Here is a 13,706-nt window from a genome sequence, read left to right as displayed (position 1 = left end):
GGGAAAACTGCCCTCCCTACACCAGACTGGGGGTGCAGCCAGGGCACTGCAGCCTCTAAGGGGAGCTATAGTCAAGGACTCAGGGACCCTTGGCCAGCCATGTACTCATGTGTAGCTGCATTCCTAGTCCAGGTACCTCCATTTGGAGGTCTCCTCATCGGGGACCTTGAAGATACTTTCTCTGCTCTCAGTACTTTTCCACTCTTCGCCCGTCTCCTTCACACTCCTTCCTCCCCCCATGGCCATAAAAAGCCTGGAGCCTTTTGCTCAGGACTCCTTCAAAAGTAAGATAACCCTACTGGATCTGTGCTGATCCATCCTATCATCCAGTGGTGGGGGCACATCATTTCGTGGGGGGAAATGAAACGGGGGGGTAGGTGCTTTCTCAGTTTAGCTTCTTGCCTATACTATTGCGCTAAGCGATTTTTTTAAAAGATTCTATTTAGTTCATTTTTTTAAAGGATTTTATTTATTTATTTGACACAGAGAGAGAGAGAGATTGAGAGAACGAGTGGGAGGAGGGGCAGAGGGAGAAGCAGACTCCCGGCAGAGCCGGGAGCCCATCGCTGGATTTGATCCCAGGACCCTGGAATCATGACCTGAGCTGAAGGCAGACACTCAACTGACTGAGCCACCCAGGTGCCCTGTGCTAAATGATTAAAGGCTTCACTATTATTTTCATTTTGGTTCCTTATTGCTTTAATTGGCTACTCCAACACCTGACAGCTCAGCTTTCTCTTCCAGCTCAATGGAGCTCCTGACAGACCCATGTGACACAACTGTGGGCAATGGAATGTAAGAGGAAGATGGCGGGCTGGTTTATGAGAAAGCTGTTACTTTCCTGCTTAGGCAGGAAGGGAGTGCGGGGTGGAGGACAAAGAAGATGCTGCCTTCATCCTGCCTAGAATACAGATGTGATTCGGGGAGATGCAGCAGCCATTATATGAACAAAATATAAGCCAAGTCCTTAAAGATGCTGAGAGGAAAGGTTGAATGAGCCTGGAGTCTTGATAACACTGTCACTATATTAGCCTTGGGATATCTATCTTTATATTTCTTCTTATGAAAAAAGAAAAGAAAATTCTTATAGTGATTTGAAAATATATCCATAAATTCTTTGACCCTCTTCCCACCGGAAGGAAAAGTCTAATTTCCCTCCCCTTAATTATGGTCCAGCTTTAGTTTGTTGCTTCTAACAAATAGAATACAGCAAATCTGATGCTGAGGCTAAGTCAAAAAAGGTGATTCAGCTCCTATCTCTCTCTCTTACCACAAACCTTGGGAACCTATAGCCGACACATAAAACGTCCAGCTATACTGAAGCTGCCATACTACAGAAACCACTTTTTTTTTTTTCCACATGAGCCTGATTCTACAGCTGCTGAAAGTCTAACAAAGGGGATGGTAAATAAACCCAAGAGCTAGGGATAGAGAGCTGGAATGTGAAGTGCTAGGATGGAGAGTACTGAGGAATTAGCATGAATCATTCTTGGGCGACTAGGGAGAGAATAATGAATGCTGCTAATTAGCCTGCCAAATATTCTCTGTAACTAGAGGATCTTTGGTTGCAACTAGAAAGCTGAGGTGATTATCTCTTTGTTATGTATGAATCTATTTACACGATCCACATGGGCACTTGTGACTGGTTAGCTCAGATAAATGGAAGGCCAGGCTCACGACAACATCAGGAATTTATGCCCTGTAGCTTCTTTCTATTCCAGGGCTATAGACTCCATTCCTTGCAGTTCAAGGTGGCCACCATACCTGGAAACACAAATAATACTATTTTATCACGTAATATTAATAAACCATTTATTATGTATTTATCTGTGTTTCCAGAATTTAGTGGCCACCCTGGAGACACTTTTGGGGGATATCTTTAACAAAACTCAACATTCCCGCTCTCAACCCATTCTACCTTCCCTGAGAAGTGCTGCTGATCCACATAGGTGGACTCCTAGAGACTCTACCTGTTGTGTGGCTCACCTTGCTGACCTCAGATGATTGAACAGGGGTGAACACTTGATTCAAGTAGAGCCAATCAGATTTTCTCTTCCAGGAGTAAGAATGGAAAGACCGAGAGTTGGTTTCTTCTAATGACCCGAACAGTCACAGATAAAGTCAGTAGCTGTGGTTCAGACAAATTTGGTCCTACAGAAAGGAAAACAGGGAAAGATGGACTCTGGTATTAGAGAATGAAGCAAATGTGCAAGAAAAAGCAGAGTAAAGATGGTTTAAGAGTATATCTTGGGAATATGGATGCTTTTCATTTCTTAATTCCAGCCCTTCCTAAGGCCTGACTGTACTCCTACCCTTAGTTCTTTTTTTTTTTTTTAAAGATTTTTTTATTTTATTTGAGAGAGAGAAAGCACATGAGATGGGGGAGGGTCAGAGGGAGAAGCAGACTCCCTGCCGAGCAGGGAGCCCGATGCGGGACTTGATCCAGGGACTCCAGGATCATGACCTGAGCCGAAGGCAGTCACTTAACCAACTGAGCCACCCAGGCGCCCACTCCTACCCTTAGTTCTTTAGCACACTTCTGTATCCTTATGCCAAATTCCCCCTTCGTGCGTCCTTTTGGTTTCTGTTATTTGCCCCCAAAATTTTAGCTAACATAACTGACATAACTGTAAACTGTAGGAGAGGAAAAAAATTTTCCTTCTACCCTTCTGAGTTCTTAGCTGAGTCTCCAGTAATAAGACAGATTAACAAAAGAGAAACAAACAGAACTTTATTCAGATGTTTACCTCACGCACACATGGAAGATGCCCAGAGAAAAATGAGTAACTCCCCCAAATGGCTTAGAATTTAGGATTAAATCCCATCTTAATAGGGAAGGGAAAGGGGGATATAGGCCTTTTAGGGAAGAGTAAATGGTTTTTATGAAAAATAAGTGGGCCCTTAGAAGATTAGATGGAAGGTATGATAGTTTGTGACAAAGTTTTTCTGGATGTGGTGTGGACTTCTAGTCTCCTCTCCTGGGGCAAGAGTCAATCCTCCCTGGGTGGTGAAACTCCCAGGGAGGGGATTTATGGCAAATGGGTTCCTTTTGAAGGATCTGTCCTTTGGCAGATAAGGGCAGTGCAGAGAAAGTCTCTCCCTGCATCGGCTGTTTTTCAAATGCCTGCAACTCAAAATAATCAATATACCAAAGTGGCATGTTTGGGGGTGGCATATTCTGCTACCCCTCAAAACCTTGACTACCATCTCCCCAGAGAATACCATTGGTCATGAGGGTTGGGAAAGACTATGTGGGTAAGCATGAATCTGTTGACAATTTAAGAGCTTCCTCTTCTAGAATGGTACCAACAGCATCAGCTTTGAACACAAGGGGCAGTTGCATCGGTCCTACAGAGCATGGAAAGCTCCTCTTTCTATTCCAAAATTGACTTTTTTCTAATAGAAGAGAGTTTCCCTGAGGTACTGACAGAAGAATCTGCTCTTTGAAAAACAATTTCAAATCCTCGCCCTCTAGCAGATCTTCACTAAAATGAAAAGTTGTCCTCAGATATCCGTGGCTGAAATGTCCTAAGTTATTTGCACTGTCCTTGGCTGAAACTGTCTCCGTCGAGTAGTATAACCAAACAGAACTGCTTTCCAAGACTTGGTTCTAGGTACAGTGTTCCCAGACTGCATTTTATCTGATGTCATTTCTGGTGTTACCAATGATTAGCAAGAGGGGGCAAAACGAGGCTTCTTATTTCTATATAATGTCTCTTCTCATTTATAGCTGGTAACTTTATAAGGCTGGGCAAAAAGAAAAAAATATGGGGAGAAAATGGCAGAAGACTTTAAATATGAATGTGAAAGGCAAGAATGAAGGGAAGAAAAAAGCCAACAACCCAAAATAGCGTCACAAGAAGCAGAGGTCGGGGAGCAGTTCTCCGAGTGAGTTTCTTAAGGGCTAGGACCACTTGGTCCAGATCCAAGCACTTCACCTGGGGTGGAACAGGAACTGAATGATGAGTAGGGCTTAACTGATTGAATGAACAAATGATTGAAAGGCTTGATAAAATGAAGGCCAGAAAACGATTACCCACTGCTAGTAGGACACGAGTTTGCTTCTGTTGAATTTCAAGTATTAAACCTTCCTGAATTTGTCCACTCTAGTTAGAATCCGATGTGGCCTCCAGATACAAAAAGTAAAATTCTTAAAGCTTGCCAGGCTCCCACAGTTAATGCTGTTACACTCCTCTGAATGTAGATAGAGGTCACAATCCTGACCTCCTGCCGTAGGTTTGAGCAGACGACATGAAGTCCTCTCTGCCTGACCACCTCAGTCTTCTTTTTTTATTTTTATTTGTTTATTTTTTAAGTTCTTTTTTGTAGAGGCAGGGAGGGGCAGAGGGAGAGAGAGAGAGAGAGAGAATCCCAAGCAGGCTCTACACCCAGCGCAGAGCCCGACATGGGGCTTGATCCTACAACCCCAAGGTCACGATCTGAGCCAAAATCAAGAGTCTGTCGCTTAACCAAATGAGCCACCCAGGTGCCCCATGACCACCTTAGTATTCTAAGGTCTGCTCAATTTGGGCCAAGTGATTCCACAGAAGACAAGAGTGAGAGAAAGTGTCTCTGACCCGGGGTCTCCAGTCTGGTGCCAGCCCTGTCATGGGGCCCCAGGCACCACTGACCCCCTTTTAATTAACAGTCTCTGAAAGAAGAGGCCGAACCCCCTCTGATTTGGAGAAAGGCTGGTTTCTTCATCTTATGAACAATAACATATCCCAGTGCTCCAGTAATTACAGACCTATTGCTGAAGCAGTCAAATTGCTTATTTGAAAGAAAGACTGTTTCCTTTTTCTAATGAATGTGAACAGTTCCCCAGAGCCCGAAGGTGATGTGTATGAATGCCCCACGGTAACAATGAAAAGCAATTATAAATAAATGACACAGAGCTGCTCTGTTCTTAAAAATCACTGCATGATCCATTTGAGAGACATGCATATAGATGGGACTCAGGAGGTTTTGTTTTAATTATTCTGCCCGAAGGAAAACGATACTTTGTTCTTTGCTGGTACCATCGTACATTGAAGCTTAAAGAGACTTTGGAAACGCGATCCTATTCATCTTTCTCAAACCATTAGCAGATACAGTGATGCAGTTGCCTTCATTTTATAGGAGGGGAAACTGAGGTCCAGATGTTTCTGTTCTTTGCAGGATGTCTAAAGTTTCATATATCATCATCCCCAACAGATGTCTCCCTTACTCAACAGCTCTGATAATTGTTTGTATTGGAAAATCCACCAGAAAGGGGAGAAATTAATAGAAGGCTATGACAAAGAAGGTGAGGTGTGTGTCTGTGCATACACATATTTGAGAATGTCTTGATCTGGGGGTCAGGCAATAGTAAGAATGGAAAGATGCCAGGAGGCAAGGGCATTCCATTTCAGCCCTTGACCCTGGAGCACCAGCCCTTCACAGAAAGCTGGAGCACGTGAGCTGAGGGCTTGGGGCAGCCAGAGATTGGAGCTGGAACGACACTGACGAAAAAGCATTGAACTCACAGTTCTGTCAGATCAGGGAACACTTGGGATGAAATCTTTTTGAATTTAAAGAGAAAACCTGATTACTAGTTGATACAGTCCAATTGCTGCCCAGAATGGTAGTTTATAAATAATTTTTCATTTAGGGGTCATGCTGTAGACCACTAAGGAGGCCCTCTGAGACCATATTGAGAAATCAACTTGTTACCCTTTGCCATTTCTAAAAAATGGATATTGAATCCATTTGGAATTCAGAGATGAGTCTGCAGAATTCCCAACAAGGTAAACTAAACATTCCTCAGCATCCAGGATATTTATATTTCTAGAGATTCTGTAGTGTGGCATTAAGTTATCAGTACTTCTTGGATGAGTTTCTTGATTCTGGATGACATATACCATTGCATTACATTTTTGCACAACTCTTAGTCATATGACATTCATCAAGAGTTGGCAGAAATCCCCCCTCCCCCAAAAAAATTTAGAGGAGGCTTATTTCTGCCTGCTTTTAAAGAAAGAGAACACAGAAATTACTTAGAAGAGTTTCTGGAATTTGGCTATCTAATGGTTTGATAGTTTGAAGGGAATCAACTAATCACCTTGACCAAATCACTAGCTAGTTCAGTAATGCAATCAGCTTAACTAATTGTCCAGCTGACAATCAAATCAATTACGTGCTCTCGTTTGGTTGTTTTTTTTGTTTCTGTTTTTGTTTGTTTTGCCTTTGACATGGCATAGGCACGGTTCAAGCAAACCAGACAATCTTGTCAATGCTTAGAGAATAAAGGTGTGAAGAGAATAAACATATATTTAAATAAAAGAGAATAAACATATATTTAAAAATGTGAGCGCCCATATGGAAAACAGAGACTCATTAAAGAATTAGTTGGAATTAAATGGGTTAAGCTCATCAGAAAAAAAATAATAAAGGAAAAGGCTATTCTTGCCAGGCACTGCAGAAATTGATTAGGTGGAGGGTCCCTCTGGGCCTTGGGACAATTAGCTCTCAGAAAATTAGAGGACAGCCTTTGTGCTTCTGGGGATTCAGATGTGACAGGTGTCTCCTGTCCCTTAGGAAACTATTCACTCTTTCCAACCTCTCATTTTTTGGATGCTTGCCCCTGTGGGGTAAACCCAAACCCTTGAGAGTTAAAGATTTCGAGGCAGAGAGAGTCTGAATAATTGGATTCTTGGAAGACATTACTTTTGTAAGCCTCTGCCACAGATGTACTTCCTGGGGTGTTTTCTGTTAAAAGAATTCTTCTTCTGAGAAAAGGTAAGAACTAAGATACGGTACTTCCTAAAGTGGGTGATGGAAAAGAGACTTTTTTTTTCGGTCCCTTTCCTAACTTCACTGTTAGCACAAAGTGAGCAATGGGAGAGGGTGACGAGGCCGCAATCTTGCAGGTGTCTGAGAAGAGTGAACTGTGGTCTTTGAGTGAACCAGTGAGCCGAGGCAGTGTTGTGAGGCGTTTGCAGAAGGCAGGGGAGCACACCGCGACGTGGCAAAGGAGAGCAATTTGCTCATTTTACCTGCTGAGAATGATTAGCTGTATTTATGCCAGGGTGGGTGTTATTAACCTGATGAGGACAATCTGACAGAGAGTTAATGAGGGATCTTGAGTGGAGGAGCCCAAGAAATAGGTATCTCCCCGACTGTGTGGGAGGAGGGCGGTGTGGGAAAGGTAAATCAGAGTGGGAGGTGAATACTTCTCGCGCACAGAGGAGTCAGCACGTTCTTTCTTCAGGGTAAAAGACTTGACACATTTTGGAATGAGGTTTAGAATACTGTATATTTTTAGCAGCTGATAGGAAAATTCCTCCTAGGAAGAAACCCATCTTTGGAAAAATTACCCTTACAACCCCTCTGGGAGTCGCTGAGGCTCTTGGGCTTGGCCAGGCCAAGGCCCAGCTTTGAGAGGCCAGTCAGGCAACTTTTTCTAATGGAGGATGGTGCCTGAGGGAGAGGAAGGAGGTGGAAGAAGGCCCCAGAAAGGCTTCAGAATAGGCTGCAACTGTCAAAATGGTTGGTGGGAAGGGATTTTTGTTTTGTTTTGTGTTGTTTTGTTTTGTTTTCGAAACCAATGAAGGTGGTCACTTAGCTGTGGAACAGAGATGAGATGTGTAGACATGGGATCTGGAAGCAGAGGGGCCTTTAAAACTAGAAGTTTTTTTTTTTTTTAAAGATTTATTTATTTATTTATTTGAGAGAGAGAGAACGAGAGACAGCATGAGAGGGAAGAGGGTCAGAGGGAGAAGCAGACTCCCTGCTGAGCAGGGAGCCCGATGTGGGACAAAACTAGAAGTTTATGGTAGGGACCTTGATGTCTGAGACACAGAGTAAAGCGGTTGGGCTTTCAGAGGATCTATATTGTATTTTAATATGTGGCTGTGGACCACAGTTTACTGGCTGCAGACTACCCCAAAGACACAAAAGTAGTGATCCGAAGGGGTACCTGCACCCCAATGTTCATAGCAGCAATGTCCACAATAGCCAAACTGTGGAAGGAGCCGAGATGTCCATCAACAGATGAATAGATAAAGAAGCCGTGGTATATATATATACAATGAGATATTAGCCATCAAAAAACCCAAAATCTTGCCATTTACAACAACATGCATGGAACTAGAGGGTATTATGCTAAGTGAAATAAATCAGTCAGAGAAAGACAATTATATGATCTCACTGATACGTGGAATTTAAGAAACAAGACAGAGGAGCATAGGGGAAGGGAGGGAAAAATAAAACAAGACAAAATCAGAGAGGGAGACAAACCATAAGAGAGTCTTAATCATAAGAAACAAACTGAGGGTTGCTGGAGGGGAGGGGGTAACTGGGTGATAGACATTAAGGAGGGCATGTGATGTAATGAGCACTGGGTGTTATATAGACTGATGAATCACTGACCTCTACCTCAAACTAATAATACATTATATGTTAATTAATTGAATTTAATTTAAAAAAACTGGGCTTACTCTCAAAAAAAAAAAAATGTGACTGCAGAGATCAACACACAGCACATCTGACTTCCCCCCCAGGAGAAGAGAACCCTGGAACCACTTTGCAATATAGAAATCTACTTCCAGTGGTGATTCTTACCGAAGTATATACACTGACACACATCTTTTTGGAGGGAAATTCGTCAGTATCTATCAAAACTTAAAACAGGCACATCTTCTGCTTCAATAATTTCACTTCACAGAATCTGCCCTTGTAGAAACATACGTGTACAAATATGTAAGCTCCACGAAGTTGTTTTGAAGCATGATCTGTAATAGCAAAACTAGGAAACAACCTGATTGCCCATAAATGGGGGCATGGTTAGATTGATTATTGTACAATTATATGGAAAGATCTCCAAGGTACTAAGAACTGATTTTTTTAATTGATGAAAAATTCACACAATGTAAAATTAACCATTAATCATTTTAAACTGTACAATGCAGTGGCAATTGTTATATTCATAGTGTCATGCAACCATCACCTCTAGTTCCAGGAATTTTCTTCTCTCCAAAAGGAGACCCCATACCCATTAAGCAGTCACTCCCCATTACTGCAAGAAATGATTTTTAAATGTCAGAATAGTATATACAGTTTTATCCCATTTGTGTTTTTAAAAACCTCCAAATTATGTCCTGTGTACCCATATATGGATAGAAGCAGTGTAGAGTTGTGGTTATACGTGGGCGCCCTGGAGTCAGCCTACCTGATTCAAATTCTGGCATGGGCTGTGCATCACTGGGCAAGTACCTTAGCCTCTCTGTGCCTCCATTTCCACAGTGGTAAGTTGGGGATAGTAATAGCACATAGAGAGCAGTTGTGAAGAGTGAATCAGGGAGGACAAGCCTGATACAGCCACCATTTAGTCTAGCTATTTTTGCACTGCTTGAATTTTTTGTTGTTGTTAATCAAAACCATGAGCATATAAACCCACTTCCAACTTAGGGAGCAGGTGTGCTGAGCGCACAATTGCAGAATACCCCCACTCAGGACACTGCAGGGAGCTGCTATACCGTAGTGGTTTCTTCTCACTTAAAGCAAAGTCTGCAGGGAGATAGATGTGCGTTTTAGCGCAGGCAAGGAGCAGTTAGTCCTTTAAAGCTCTCAAAAGCAGAGTAAAAATGCCGACTTTACACATCAACAAAATTCCAACTTAAAAGACCCCTATGAAGTGCCTAACTTTGGATCACACCTAAATGAAGGGCCAGGAGGTAATTTGGAGAGCAAGAGGAAGGGCCTCTGTGAAGCTGAGATTCCTAGAGGGGGAGGGCAGGCAGGCAGGCAGGCAGGAAGCAAGGGAGAGAGGAAGAAAAGAAAGAGGGAGGAAGGGAGGGAGGGAGGGAGAAAAGGAGGAATAAGAACAAAGGAAAAAAAAGAGACAAGATTAAGTTAGGATGAAGGAAAAGAAGGAAATGGTGAGGAGATTGCAGGCCTCCGCTGTAAGTGGTTCAGGTTAAAACAGAGCATGTGGCAAGCATTTCAACCAGAAAAGTAAAAAGAGAGAACTAAGAGAAACATCCATGATTTCTCTTTCTTTTCCTATGTAGTCCTCATCTACAGCAAGCTTAGAAATACGTAACACAAAGCTGCTCTGCATGACCGCAGCCATATTTTCACACTGCAGGGCTCTCTGTGCTTCCCCTCGGGGTGGGCAAGACGATCACTCCACCCCCAGATGTGCCTGCAGAAACCACCGCACCAAGGATCCCCTGAGAAGCCTTTGGTTTTGTTTCTGAACCTGAACACAGCCCCAAGCAGCCTCTGGGGTGCTGGGCCATCGTGGGCTTGGGGTATTTAATGAGGCTTGGAGATGGTAAAAAGAAAGCTCGGGTCCAGTCAGTTGCTTTATCAGGGCAAGGGAGAAATGCTAATGGGATTGGCCGAGTCTTGCCGAATGAAAAATGCCATAAGGTGGTCCCCCTTACCTGCGTCAACCACATACGGGTCACAAAGTCAGTATTCGCCTAAAGCCACGTCACGGTGCCTCTGTCATTCACTTCCCTTCCTCTCAGAAGGTAGGCATTTTGTCATCACTCATCATCACAAGAGGAAGGGTGAGTGCAGTACAGTAAGATATTTTGAGAGAGGGACCACATTCACATAACTTTTATAAGAGTATATTGTTCTGATTGTTCTATTTTATCATTAGTTACTGTTGTTGATCTCCTACTGTGCATGCTTTATAAATTAAACTTTATTATAGGTATGTATGTATCAGGAAAAAAACATAGTGTATATAGGGTTCAGGTAGTATCCGCAGTTTTGGGCACCCACTGGGGAAGTCTTGAAAAGTATCCCCCCTGGATAAGGGGGAGGAACACTGTGTTAACTACTGTCTTTTTTAAATAGAATGTTTTAAATCTCAAATGCTTCAGAACCACCAGAAATGAAGTAAGTAGCATTTTGCTCGCGTATCTTTTCAAATATTTAAAGAATGTTTTGTACACTTATGTTGATTTAATAAAGTGATTCAGAAGGGTTAAGCGGGGTTTTGCATCTTCAAAATGGCGATTTTGCTTCTGATAACTTTCCAGAAAAATTAAATGTATTGTGAAGGATAAATTACAGTTTGATGCAAGTTGTCTTGTTAAAATGTCATTCCTCTTCCCCAGCAACCTACTTCCTGTCTCATTAAGCCAGTGGACTGGATATATCTAGACAATTATGATGGTGATTTACTACCCTAATGCTCCATTGTTACTGGGAGCTGAAGGGTGGGGGAAAGGAAATAACATTGCCAGTCTCTGGGTCTCATGGAGAGATGATCAAGCCCTCAGCTGTAGCATTAAACACAGCAATAGAAAGCAGAGACATAGTAAAGCATTTTCACTGCTGTTATGAGCTGAGATATAAAACGAGATTTATTTGCAACAATCTGATAGAGAAAATTGAGTCCGGGGAATTGATGTCCCAGGGAGCCTTTCAAGTCAGCCAGGAGTTACTACAGGACCTGAGTAACACAGCAAAATATGAAAGAGTGGGGGGAGGAAAAAAAAAATTGAGTTTTGACATTTTCTGTGGCCACTGTTAAAGATAAAGGAATTGACTAGTTTGTATAATGTGAATTATGGTCACAATTACAGTCTTCTCCTGATCCAGTCTCTCATAACAGTTGAATATCTTGGGCCCCTAAATTGGTGTTGTATCTCAGCCTTTTACTTTTTTTTTTTTAATGTTGTTCTTCCACAGATGTGATGCCAAATAAACGAAACCTTCAAATGGCTCTCTCCTTTTCCCAAAAGGTTTAATCCTAATAGATAATTTCAAGTAATTGGGTTGGTTCTTCTAGCATTTCATTTCTTCTCGCATTTTCTTTCTTTCTTTCTTTCTTTTTTTTTAAAGATTTTATTTATTTGACAGAGAAAGACACAGCGAGAGAGGGAACACAAGCAGGGGGAGTGGGAGAGGGAGAAACAGGCTTCTGCCAAGCAGGGAGCCCGATGCAGGGCTCCATCCCAGGACCCTGGGATCATGACCTGAGCCGAAGGCAGACGCTTAACAACTGAGCCACCCAGGCGCCCCTCTAGCATTTTATTTCTTAAATTTTCTGAAAATTACCATTGAGATTTAAGTTGATGATATAGCAATCTCCACTTGATATTTTTATTTTTTATTTACTTTTTAAAAAGATGTATTTATTTATTTTGAGAGAGAGTGCAAGTGCATGTGAGTCAGGGGAGGGGAGGGGCAGAGGGAGAGAATCTTCAAGCAGATTGGGCACTGAGGGTGGAGCCCCACTCTGGGCTGGATCCCATGACCCATGAGATAATGACCTGAGCTGAAACCAAGAGTCGGATGCCCAACAGACGGAGCCACACAGGCGCCACCCCCCCAGCTGATATTTTTGAACGAGAGTGGAAATTAGAAGTTTATGTTAAATTTCATTTACTCGGGTATTCATTCGTCACAATTTTAATATGTGTCTGACATTGCTGTGAACTGTGTTCAGAAAGATATATGTGATTTTTTATATTTATGTAATTTGCTTCCAGGTTATATTTCAAGTCTATACATGTTTGCAAACTACCAGAGGTCACAGGTAAAACTAAAAAAATATGAAGTCTCATGATTATATACGGGGGCTTTGACAAAATCAGGGATGATCCCCTTCCCTAAACGGCTAACTTTAATTCTTTTTAATAAGCAAGGGGTCTCACGCTTCAGAACACCTGGCAATGGAAACCTAGTTTTTCTTCTGCCTCCTCTGTTTTCTAGCCAAGATAATGCTACACAGCGTTCACATAATACCCACACCTATTTCAGCTGCTTGGGAGAGTAAGTTTTTCAAAAATTATGGCAATCTAGACTCCCCCTTTTACTTGATCTTGAGAGTTTTGTCCCTAATCTGTGGCTACTTCTTTTTTTTTTTTAATTAATTTATTTATTTGAGAGAGAGAGAGCGCACATACATGTGTGCACAAGCAGGGAGAGAGGCAGAGGGAGAGGAAGAGAATCCCAAGCAGACTCCACACTGAGCACAGAGCCTGACCTGGGGCTTGAATCAGGGCTTGATTCCTGGACTCTGAGATCATGACTTGTGCCAAAACCAAGAGCTGGATGCTCATCTGACGGAGCCACCCAGCAGCCCTTATAACTAGTTCTATGAATGACCAGATAACTATTTCAAAAAGGGAAAACTTTCTGACACCTTCATTACCACCTCTAGATAGAGATAAGGGTCATGATAGCGTTCAAGGATAACTGGTACATTCAGTCATAACTCACTACCTCATTTGAGGCAACAGAGGTTGGCCCAATGGATGGTTTCTGTTTTCTCCTCAAAGAGAGTTGGTGTAAGAACTTTCCAAGCATTTCTTATTTTACTTGTGAATATGTACAATTTATCTTTCTGAAACAAGTGCATACAGCTTTTGTGTACCTGTTTAATGGTCACAATTGGTTAATTTCACCTTTTTCCCCAAGAGAGGTAGAAAAAATGATTAGTTGTGTGGCAGGTGACCGTGATTCTTTGGCCCATAAAAGATAACTGGATCAAAAGTTTCCCAAAACAGTGTCATTGACTTAAACATTCACTTCTGCATTGTATTTATATTTGTCTGATTTTTAACTTACCATTCATGCTTGAATAAGACTCTTAAGTTCAATTTTCTAACTAAAAATTTGAAAATATTTATTTTAGTACCATTCATCTCTAAGTTTAAAGGATATGTATTGTTCCCTGCTTTCTTCCTCTCTACCCCAAACTTTTTTCTCTTTCTGTAGTT

This window comes from Zalophus californianus, chromosome 2 (genome assembly GCF_009762305.2).
Source record: "Zalophus californianus isolate mZalCal1 chromosome 2, mZalCal1.pri.v2, whole genome shotgun sequence".
Taxonomy (NCBI): domain Eukaryota; kingdom Metazoa; phylum Chordata; class Mammalia; order Carnivora; family Otariidae; genus Zalophus; species Zalophus californianus.
Note: the sequence above shows the minus strand (reverse complement) of the source record.